The sequence below is a fragment of the Dipodomys spectabilis genome, unplaced genomic scaffold (genome assembly GCF_019054845.1).
Source record: "Dipodomys spectabilis isolate Male_0828 unplaced genomic scaffold, ASM1905484v1 ptg000125l, whole genome shotgun sequence".
Classification (NCBI taxonomy): Eukaryota; Metazoa; Chordata; class Mammalia; order Rodentia; family Heteromyidae; genus Dipodomys; species Dipodomys spectabilis.
Genome location: NW_024870802.1, coordinates 17,794,814 through 17,807,351, shown reverse-complemented (window position 1 = coordinate 17,807,351; position 12,538 = coordinate 17,794,814). Strand labels below are relative to the sequence as shown.

The 12,538-nt window shown below is 37.2% G+C and overlaps 1 protein-coding gene; it reads left to right on the top strand.

Annotated features, from left to right (window-relative positions):
* Window positions 1-12,538, top strand: part of LOC122115690 (cytochrome P450 2C25-like) — a 451,891-nt gene that overhangs the window by 103,456 nt on the left and 335,897 nt on the right.

Here is a 12,538-nt window from a genome sequence, read left to right as displayed (position 1 = left end):
ACCCAGGCCCCATGACAGAAAAAAAAAAGGCATTTTAGGCAATACATGTGTGTATGGAAAGGTTGAAGAGGGGGTATGGAGATAGTGGTGGGGGTGGGGGGGATAGTTGAGAAGGCTGAGTGCTTTTTTTATTCCTTAAAATAATGATCCTGGGGTTTTAACTTAGGGTTTCATGTTGCTATGGTAGCACTTTATCCTGTGAACCATGTTCCTAATCACACACCCTCTTTTTTTCCTATTGATGAAATATAATTGTGTTAAAAACTCACCTTTGTTTTCTAGACATATCTTTGTAACTGTCTAGAATATTTTTGTTTCCTGTAAATTAAATATTATCATACTGTTAAAGAACAGTATCAGTAAGTCCTCAGACACAAATTGATATTATGTGAAGACCATCAGAAATTCTTGGTTCTAAAAAAGAACTAAAGAAAGGTTACAGATTAGGAGTCTCAGGGTCTAGTATTTTTCTGATTCCCTTTCCTGATTCTGATTCTGGACTGAGGATCTCAGTCCTTTAAAAGATGTTTTGTAGCAGAAGGTAAAGCTTCACCAGAAATCCCAGCTACATTGAAGACAGCCAGGAGGCTTTGGAGTTCTAAAACAAATATGTGAATAAACAAATAAACATAGGAAAATCACTTTTATTTAGATTTTATCACAATGGAGAAAAAAGAAGTAGAGCTTTTAAACAGGAAATTAGTAGAGACAAATCTACTGGCAGGTAGCATAAGACAAAATAGCCTAGGAAAACATCACTGTAAGAATTCTGCTCTAGTTAACCTTTCAAGTACAGAACAGGTGTGGAGGGAGCAAAAACAAAATTTCTTAGATCAACTTTAACCCTGGAGGCAGTCCACATCAAAGAAGTCCCATACTCACCACCAGTGGAAAGCTAACTTATATGGGTTAGCTGCACAGCCTTCAGAATTAGTCATTCTTTGAGACAGAGTATTGAGTTAGAGCTGGGAATGGTCTTATATTCCTGATCCTCTTGCCTCAGCCTCCCAGTGCTGACATTGTAAGTATAAGCTATCATGCCTGGCTAAAATTGTTTTTAACTTCAACCAGAGGGCTTTATAAACTGGCTTTTAGTGTGGGTATCACTGGTTTCAGTGTCTTAGAATTGTTAACTTTTACATTCTAATCAGGAAAGTGGTGATAATAGACTAAATTCCTTGTGACCAGAAAAATCCATCCAAGTGGTTCTGAAGATACTTTGTAGCCTGTGCAAAGGACAGACGATCATTTTGTCAGTGTTCTCTCCTTCGAACTCCAAGTATATTTTATTACAACAGATATGTCGCATTTAGCTTTTCTCAGTGTATAGAAGGAGTGTTTGATAACTAGCAAGGGTCCTTAAATATTTCCAAATCAGTTCATAAATATTCTTTCTTCTTTCAACTGTACAATGAATTCATGAATATCCCCCCCTCCTCTTTTTTTCCAACTCTACATTACATTTCCTATTTTACACTATCTCCCAGGAAGTCATAGGAGGCTCTTTGAAATTGTTGATAAGCAATTCAAGTTTATTTTGAAGAAAATAAAAGAACATCAAAAATTGCTGGATCCCAATAACCCTGAGAACTTTGTTGACTATTTCCTGATTAAAATGGAAGAGGTGTAATGTATCCCTTTTTACTTCAGGTTTGTGGGTGGTCTGATTTACAGATTTTTTTGAGATATTTAAACATACTTTCTTCCCTAAAATATATTCAATGCTTCTAAAAACCAGTGCTAGTATAAATCATGTTGAATGTGTTGGAATATTTTAACTTCTCAGTGGACTAAGAGTTAGAAGATTTTATATTTACATGTTAAAAGTAGATTTTAATGGGGGGGGGCTGATTTGAATACATACTCACCCTTTCAAGATTGAAGATAGCATTTCACTGCACATAAAATAACCTCACGGGATATAGGAATAGATAGATATCTATAAAACCTTACGTAGGCTCTGGGAAGTCTTTATAGGTAGATTTGGAGCAAACTGTTGTTGTGCTTAAAGAGAACAAAATAGCTTTTGGAAATGGAAAGCTCAGAAATTAGATGTGTGGAAAATATAAAGATTCTATGTGAGGATCTGTGGTGGGTGAGATTGCTGAGATGAGAATGGCAATGGCGTAGGGGATGTGAAATACTAGAGGCACCAATGAGAAATCTCGATACACAGCAGAACCTGTGATTGACAGTATCAGTGAATGACATCAGACTATATTTTATTAAACAAAACCTCAGGGAGGATCTGTTTTGCTCCAGTGGATATGAAGAATGTGGGCATCTGTAACTTTTTTGTTGTTGGTGGTCGCAGGGCTTGAACTCTGAACCTGGGCACTGTGCCTTAGCTCTTCAGCTCAAGATGAGTACTCTACCACTTGAGCCACAGTGCCACTTCTGGTTTTCAGATGGTTAATCAGAGATAAGAGTCCCTAGGACTTTCCTGCCCCAGACTGGCTTTGAACGTCGATCCTCAGATCTTTGCCTCCTGAGTAGCTAGGATTACAGACGTGAGCCTCGGGTGCCGGGTTCAACTATAGCTCTTACTTATAGGTTTTCAGTCAACTCACCTGGCCCTCAGATAAAATACTTTGGAAAGTCTGGCTTCATTTATCAAGTGCTAATGCTAGGTTGAATTGTTTTATGTTTCCATTCCTATAAAACATTTAAAAATCACAACAATCCAATTATATTTCATATGTCCCTTCCAGGAAAAACACAATCAACAGTCTGAATTTACCATGGACAATTTACCATGGGATTTGTTTAGTGCTGGAACAGACACAACACGTACCACCAGGCTTTTTGGACTTTTGCTCTTAATGAAGCATCCAGAAGTCTTAGGTATGATTGCACAGATGGCAGATGAAAATCCAGGTAGAAATGACAGACAATGTGAATAACCCATCCTATTCTTTACTTGCCTAGATAATTAATATATAAGAAAAAATCCCCCATGTTAGTGTATTTTCCTAACACTGAATGAATTCAACTTAAATTAGTTAACAGTGAAGCAAAGGAAATGAAATGTTTAAACAACAGCAAAGATTAGAAGACAATGATTTTCTTGCTGTGGTGTACATTTGGGACCAATACCCTGCCTTTATAATATTTATCATAGGATGTTGGCCAAATTGCCCTTTCTCAGCCCAAGCAAATATTCATTTGTCTAAATATATTTTTATTTATGCACTGAGGATTGAACCCAGGGCTTCCTGCATGCTAAGTAGGCATGTTAATTCTGAGAGATATTCTCAAATACATTAGCAAGGTAAAGACTTATGTGAGGACACATAATAATCCTCCATCAAAAAGACGTACTCTCTAGCAGCAAAGAATTGTCCTTCAAACCACAAAGCTTTAATTTTATTTAATTGTTTAATGCAGAATGCCAAAGCTAAGACCTTGCGTACAATGAGCTAGTGCCCTGCCATTCAGTTGTGTTCTTATTCCATCTTGTCTTGAGATTGGCTCTCGTTCTGTAGTTGAAGCTGGCCTTGAATTTTCTCTATGACCAGAACCGAACCTGAACTTATAATTCTCCAACTGGAGACTTCTTAGTGGATAGGTTACTGGCATATACCATATATTCTTTGGCCTATATAGTCTTTCTAATTAAAAAAAAATCCTGTACCAGACCCTGGTGTCTCAGACCTGTAACCCTAGCTACTCAGGAGCCTGAGATCTGAGAATCACATTTCCAAGCCAACAGGGGCTGGACTTTTATGTCCAATTTGCCAACAGAAGATTAGAAGTGGAGCTGTAGCTCAAAATGGTAGAGCACTAGCCTTGAGCACAAAAGCTCAGGAACAGTGCCCAGGCTCTGAGTGCAAGCCTTATGATGGACAAAAAAATTAAAAATAAATTCCCCGTAAACATGATTTCTTGTGCCAACGCAAATTTTCATTTTTAATTTTTTCCACACCACTCTTTTAAATTGTATACTTGTTGAAGAGGTCATTTCTTTCAATATTGAATCATGTTTTGTGCTTTAAGGCATTAAGACATTTTTGGTGGTAACAATCCCCATAAGACTCATTTCTAGGATTCCAGAATCAAAATTTCCATCTTGTTTATGGTCCTTCTGTACTCTCATTACCCATGAGAAGTTCCTTGTGAATAGTATAACTTCAAAATACAGCCTCAGTGTCCCTGTGCTCTTCTCACATGACATATACTCAGCAAAATAAACTCAGTCTCTCTGTCTCTGTCTCTCTCTCTCATTAGTACCAGTAGTGGGCTTATACTCAGGGCATGGGTGCTGTCCCTTGGTTTTTGCTCACGACTAGTGCTCTACCACTGGAGCCACACTTCAACTTCTGGCATTTTGGTGGTTAGTTGGAGATAAGAGTCCCATAGGCTTTCCTGCTTAGGATGGCTTTGAACCACAATCCCTCAATCTCAGCCTTCTGAGTAGCTAGGATTATAAGCGGGAGCTGCTGGCATGCAGCTGAAGTTCAATAACTTTTTATAATACCTATGTTGATGATAGGTAGAAAGAATATGTAGTATGTTTAAATAACATTTTAAAGATATTTAATACCTTTTTAAACGATTTAAATTCTAAGGAGTTGTACAAAGAAGTTTTGATTCTACAAGTCAAGTCACAAAGTACAGTGCATCTTGATCAATGTCACCTCTTCCTTTCCTTGTTCTCTTCTTTCCCCATCCCATTCGTATCCATAGATCTTCTTTGTCTTTAGACTATGTGCACATTTCTCACTTACTTCTTGTGTCATATTTCTCCTTTCATTTTCATTTCCCCTTTAAGGAGAGGGAACAATGTTTATTTCCTGTATCTTCATCACCGTCTTAATGTGGCAGTGGTTAAGAGGTCCTGCAAAAGGCATTTATGTCCCACTTCATATAGATTCTGATTTATGTCTTGCTAGTTAAAGTCAAAGAAGAGATTTATCATGTGATTGGAAGAAATCGCAGTCCCTGCATGCATTGGAAGAAATTGCAGTCCCTGAATGCAAGAGAGAAGGTGAATGCCCTACACAGATGCTGTGGTGCATAAGATCCATAGATACATTGATCTGGTCCCCACCAGTGTTTGCCACGCAGTGACTAAGGACACTCAGTTGGGGGAATACCTCATTCCAAAGGTGAGAGGCCTTTATCCTTCTGCTTGGAATGTTAAGCCCTCAGCCATCAAAGTAGTATTATTCCTGCTTACCCTTCAAGAGTATAACACAGCCACATATCAGGCATCTGACCTGAATTATGATGTTTTTCAGTCCCAAATTAATATCATGCTCCTTGGCTCTTAGTACCTTGAACTGTGAGGGAAAACATTCTTCAGCAGAAATCTAGGGTGACTGTAGGGCCTAATGAGGTGGATTTTTTCTTTATGATATCATTATACTGTGGTTTATTTGTCAGGAGCAACGCACATCCCAGGGCTTCTGCAAAGTACTGAGGTCAGACTACAATCGTTGAGCTGTGTGGCTTGGTAGTCAGTGGAAAATTATCTGGTCTTGACATCATATGACTTAGGACCATTTAGCATTGGCCATTGATTTGTTCTGTGACACTGAACAAATGAATTCTCTTTTTTTCTTTCTTTTTGACACAATCTCCTCCTCAACGAAACAAAGGGATTAGCTGACATAGGTTTAATTTTTTTTCAAGTTCTATGATGTCCTTTATAATTTTGTGTATCCATTTCTCTTCTATCAGGGCACAAATATCTTAACATCTCTGAATTCTGTCGTGCATGATGACAAAGCATTTCCCAACCTAGAGCAGTTTGACCCTGGACACTTTCTGGATGCAAGTGGCAACTTTAAGAAGAGTGACCACTTCATGGCATTTCCAGCAGGTAAGCAAGCTTCTGTGGTGGCCTCTCTGGGCTGGATAAATTGCCATTTCTAGGAGGCCAGAGGCACAATGCCCAGCTTCCAGGTTGTTTCTCCTTGAGTTGAGTATTCCATTCCTGCTTTTGCTTCCTGACCCAGAACTAGGATTCTTATGCGCTGTTCCTAGACAGCCCGTTTTACTATTGCTTTTCTCAAGTAACTTAAGAAGTCAGTTCACACAAACTTATTGATGGTTTTGTGTGGGAGCTTATTCACTTCCCCCAAACTGGTCCCCTTGCCTATAAAAAAACTTAGATTCTAGTCTGTCCAACAAGTGAATGAATAACTTCAACTTCATGTGAAATGTGCTGGGTTATCAGCTTTAGTGAGCATTGTGGTAAACAGGGGAGTGAGGAGTGAGTGTTATATCCTGAGTGTGTAAAAGATGTTAGGAAAAGCCATGTTGCAACTGAGCTGATTCCAAATGACTATGGAGAATGACAGGCAGAGCAGAGCTGAAAACCATTTCTGTTAGAGAAGTGATGAAATCTGAGAATCTTAAAGTTTCCGGTCTGTTTAGGGAAGAGTGAAGAGTAATGTCTTGAGTGTGGGAGAAATGGGTGAGAGGAAAATACAGAAATTAAGTCCTGAAGAGCTGATTGTGGCCATGTTTGTAACATTTCCTTTCATATCTAGCCATGGTAGGTTCTAGAAAAACTTTAAGCAGATATGTGAAAAGATTAGAGTTATCCCTTAGGGTACTGATTAGGAGAAACAAGCCATGAGCTCTGCATCCATGGTGGAACATACTTTGTGTCATGTGAGTTGGAATAGATGAGTGTGTGTGTGTGTGTGTGTGTGTGTGTTTGCATACATGCATGCATGCAAAGATTTGCCTGTATGTGTATGTTCCCAAGAAGTTGGTACTAAGAAGTCTTAGCATAGCAGTTCCAATGTGATTGCACAGAAAATATCTTTTCATATAACATACCAACAGAAATTTAGGCTGAATAAAGGAAGAAAATAATGTTGGAATAAATAGGAGAACTCATCAGTGAGTTAGTCATTCATTAATCTATTTATGGATTCCATATATATGTCGTTATGTATGCTATTGAGAATCAGAACTTAATGATTAATTAGTTTATGTCGTTTTAGGAAAGAGAATTTGTGTTGGAGAGGGCCTGCCCTTATGGAATTGTTTTTGGTACTGACAAACATTTTACAGAATTTTACCTTGAAACCTCTGGTTGATCCAAAGGACATTGATATCAACCCAGTTGAAACCAGCTTAGCTGTTCTACCCCACTCCTGTAAACCTTCTTTTATTCCAGTCTCAATAAAAATGGCAGGCTGATGGAAACTCTGCTGTCTCATCCCATTGAGCAAGTGTTTCCTTGCCTGTGTTCCAGCCATCCTGCACCATTGTCTAAGCAGATGCAGCTCAAATTTCCCTTCATGAAAGAAATGCCATTCTTTTTTTTTTTTTTGGTCGGCCGTGGGGCTTGAACTCTGGGCCTGGGCGCTATCCCTCAGCTCTTCAGCTCAAGGCGAGCGCTCTACCACTTGAGCTACAGTGCCACTTCCGGTTTTCTGGTGGTTTTATTGGCGATAGGAGTTTCACGGTCTCTCCTGCCCGGGGTTGGCTTTGAACTGCAATCCTCAGATCTCAGCCTCCTGAGTAGCTAGGATTGCAGGTGTGAGCCACCAGTGCCCGGCAAGAAATGCCATTCTTTTATCTTTAATAAAATTCTTTTAGTAATACAACCCTGAGTTCAGAAACTGTATCTTCTGTATCACACCAGTTGAGAACCACATTGCTGTTTTGATAGTTTGTTTTGGTTAAACATTAATAATTAGAATTAATTTTGTGAATTTAGGAAACATCTAAAAGAAAATATTAAAGTGACACATCTCACCCTGTGTAACTAGGTAAATGGTTTCTGGATAGTTTGTCATGTTTACTTTTGCTCACATCTGTCATCAAAGTCTGTAGGCATTCATGATAATTTAAAAAAGAAGAGTTGTTGCAAATATCATTTTTTATAAATAATGACTAGTTGAGAGATTCATTTGTAAAACTAGCAGGAATAACTAGAGTTACAAATTATGATTAAATTCATGTATTCAAAGGAACAAATGAATAAATGTTGAAAGTATCAATGTGTGATAAAACTGCTAGCATACATTAACAGTAATCATGAGATGTGTTCGCAAATTTAACTGAGAAATTTGTATTTCAAAATAAATATTCAGTATTCAAAACAAAAAGTTTAAATAGCAAGTGAAGTTTATTCCTGTCTTCATTTCATACACAGAGAGAGGGAAGCATACTTCCCACCCTAGGAAATACAGGTCATTTTAGTCAAGTGTCCCTAAGTTGACACTATTTGGCAAGGCTGCCCTCTTGTAGACTTCAAGATATTGCTCTGAACCATGTGGTCAGCAACAGAACTATATGTTTTAGTAAATTTCAATGTTGACCATCATTCCTGTCAACTCTATCATTTTGTAAATAAAGAAATTAAAGTAAGGCAAAAGTTCTTTTTCTGGAACCTATAAAAAAAGTGCAATAACTGATCAATAAACTCTATTTATAAAAGGCCAAACTTACAACTACACATTTAACTAAAGGTGACTTTATCAAAAATGTAACTAAAGTGGTAATATAAGTCTATTATGGAAATTACCAAACACTGATGGATGAAATTACAAAATTTCAAAAGAGGTGAATACTTCTTCTGTTCATAGATTGGAAGAGTTAATATTATTAAAAGTCTGTCCTGCCCAAAGCAATTTACAGATTCAAGGCAATCTCCCCTTAAAAATACCAATGACATTCTTCAGAGAGGAAAAAAAATCCTACAATTCATATGGAAGGACAAAAAACTTGGAATAGCCACAACAATCTTTCAATTATCTGTTTGAGGTTGGGTCACATGATGGAATCCACCTGGCCTCACACTAATGGTCTTCTTGAGGAAACCTTTTGAGGTTTGTTCCTGAGTGTCTGACTCTGAGTCAATATGGAGCAAAAAAAGAACAAAGAGATAGCAAAGTTCCTGATTTTGAGGCATCTATAATAATTAACCTGTATTTTCAAGCAATATCATATATAGCAATACCATATATATTATTGTAAAGTTATTTTATTAAAGTTATTTATTTTATTGTCAAGAGGGGTTACAGTTACATGAGTAAGGTAATGAGTACATTCCTATCTAGTATTGTTACCCCTTCCTTCGTTTTTTCCCTACCATCCTTTTCTGCCCCACCTCCCCAACTCCTCCCTCCCCACTTGAAGTTGTAAAGTTCATTTTCAACATAGGATCTGGTACATCTCATTGTTACAATGGGTCAAACTATATCCTTATTTCAGCATTTTGTTATTTCCTTTCTCCTCTCCATATTAGAAAAATGTATATACAAGATGTAGGGCACTGGAATAAAATACAGTTAAAAAAAAGGGTTATACCATGAGGGAAGAACATACTAAAGAAAGAACAAAATCACATAGTAATTATAAGTACATTAAAAACAACAGCAACAAAGATAAAACCACTTGTGTTCCTATCTTGGGGTTCATTTCGCTTAGCATCATCTTATATGGTCTTATGTACATAGCTTTTGGCCTTTTCTTCTTGTCCTAGACATATACTAGTTAAGCAATACTATTTTTATTTTAATTTTTTTGTTATTACAAGAATAATGTATAGAGGAGTTATAGTTACATAGCAATATCATTTCTGTATCCTCTCCTCTCATATATTTCATATCTTTCATTTTTCCTTTTCCTTGGCCTTATCCTCTTCACTACTTAATGTTTACTATGACAATAATTTTAAGGGCCTAGCACGTGCTATAACCTCAGTTACTTTTGTATGACCTTATTGAGGTTATATATAATGTTTTTGTGCCTTTCACTTTATTTAAATATCTAATTTCTTTCTGAAATCATGATCTTGTTATTTAAGAAAGTTTTAAAATTGTTATTATAACAGTGATGTACAGGGGGGTTGTAGTTACATGTCAGCTAAAGAATACATTCCTTTTTGGACAATGTCACCCTTTCTCCTGTTCTCTCCCAGTTTTTCCCTCCCATTCCCACCCATAGGTTGTAAAGTTCATACTGTGGTACCTACATGGTCCAGTGGCTATCATTGGTGATTTATTCTTCCTTTGTCCCTCCATTTCTGTTTCCTCTTTTGCCCTCTCAAAGACATATAAATGAGCAAACAGAACAAAAAGGAAAGAAAACAAAAGCAGCAAAAAAGAAAAAAAAGACTCTAATTTTCATTTTCTGGAGTTTATTTCGACAAATGTTATTATTTTATATATATGTCCTTTGGACATATAACTATGTCCTTTGCTGATGATAATGCTAATTATGAATCAAAATTCCAACTCATGGTAAGAAAGTGAACATCAACCCTGCAATGATCCAGCTCTACCTGAATATTGAGATTACTTCAAATGAGAAACTATGGACAATTAAAATCCCCAACTAATGACTTGAACTCCTATGTGCAAATCACAATGAAGAAACATTCTATATGAAAAAAAAAACAGACATCATGACTCATCCCAAAGTCAGTAGCTGACAATATAAAAGACTCAATTGATAACAAAGGTAAAAATCTCATGGGGGGGAAGAGGGTGGAGTGGAAGGGCGGGGGGGAAGATGGGATGGGAAGGGGAAACAAAGGAGGAGGCTACAATGCTTGATAAAAAATGTATTCATTATCTTGCCCATGTAATTGTAACCCCTCTGTACAGTATTTTCACAATAAAAACAAAAAGAATTCAAAAGAACAAGAATAACAATGAACAATGAGAGAATTTTCTTGGCCAGATTCCTCAGGGCTTTCCTTGTTAGGGATTTCATCATTTCAATTCTTTTCATCAGGATTTCTGCAGCAGGTAACTCATTTTCCAAGCTTTGTCTCTAATGTCCTTCAAGACACAGGAGTCATTTCTCTGTCCCCACTTAGTGCTACTATAATGCTATTCAGCTTCAAAAAAGTGTTTCATCAAGTCAGTCAACCCACTTTGTATGTCTACTGGGAAAATAAGGGAGATTTAGATGATAAGCATCCTCACCCTTAAAGAGCTTTGGGTCCCAGAAGTACACAGACATTCCACAAACAGACATTTCCAGCATAGAACAGTGTTGAGGACAGAACTTTGGAAATCTGGGCAATTCCAGTAGCTTTTTTCTTTTGTTAGCTGTGGGGTTTGATCTCAGGGTCTGGGTGCAGTCCCTGAGCTCTTTTGCATAAGGCTAGTGCTCTACCACTTGGAGCCACAGCTCTACTCTGTTAATTAATTAATTTATTTATTTAGATACTACCAATTTTTGAATGGTTAATTGGAGATAAGAATCTCACGGAGAGTTTTTTGCCAGGGCTGGCTTCAAACCGCAATCCCTAGATCTCAGCCTCCTGAGTAGCTAGGATTACAGGCTTGAGTCACCAGCACCTAGCTCCCATAGCTTTGAAAAAATTAAATCCTTACTTGCCCGAAGAAGGCTGTGAAGTCATGACTAGTTTGACAATAATTTCATGCACAGTAAGTAGGATGAAAAGACATGCAATGTGTTGCTGAATGATCACTGGTGGTGTATATATGTTTGGCAGATGCCAAACTTATGAACGGGTTTCTGCTACCCAAATCAACAGATGTGACAAAAGATGTGAAAGTGCATGTGCTGTTGTAAGAATTTAAAAAAAGAAAAGAAAGAAAGAAGCACTATGTAAAAAATGAGGGCTTTCCAAGGAGAGCCATAGCAAAAGAAAAAAACACCCCAGCTATTCACTGTTACTCAAGACTTCAAAGTATGGTTAATGATTCTGAAAACTGGTTAGCATTTGGAGACTGATTTTTTTCACATGTCTTTTTCTAAAGAATAATCAGCAAAATAGAAGAGGACATGTATAAATTTCAAGAGAATAAAAATACAAAGTTGAAGCCGGGCGCCAGTGGCTCACACCTGTAATCCTAGTCTGTGAAACTCTTATCTCCAATAAGCCACCAGAAAACCGAAAGTGGTGCTGTAGCTCAAGTGGTAGAGCGCTAGCCTTGAGCTGAAGAGCTGAGAAACAGCACCCAGACCCAGATTTCAAGCCCCACAACTGACAAAAAAAAACCCCAAAACAAAACAAAAAACAAAAACAAAGCTGAGTATAAAAAAGGAAGACAATGCTGGAGATGAAATAATTCAGTAAAGAAACATAAATCCTAAAACATAAAGTGAAGTTGTGGAAATAAAAACTTAACAAGTATAATAAAATCAACCAGAAACCTTGCTTATAGAATGGAAGTGAGTTGAAAAATATCTAGCCTTGATTATAAGCATTTGGAGACTGCCTATGGAGGTAATTATGCTAACCATCAACTTTCAAAACAAGTAAGAGGTTCATAATTGCAATATCCATTGACTAAAATCAGGGTTAGGACCACCTGGTGTTGAGAACTTTGAAACACTATTTGATGAATGAACTCTTGAACCAGGACAAAAAATTAAGCAGTAACTTTTTGAGTTCATTCATCAAATAATGTTTGCAATTCATAGAGCTCTGAACTCTAATTAGAATCTAACTCAACACTGATAGACCAAAGTACTTTATTTTGGATAAACTACATTTAATGGTTCTTCTGTTGATTATCTATCAAAGGCTATCTACAAATTCAATCCAATACCCATCAATATCCCAACCTCATTTTCAATGAAATGGAAG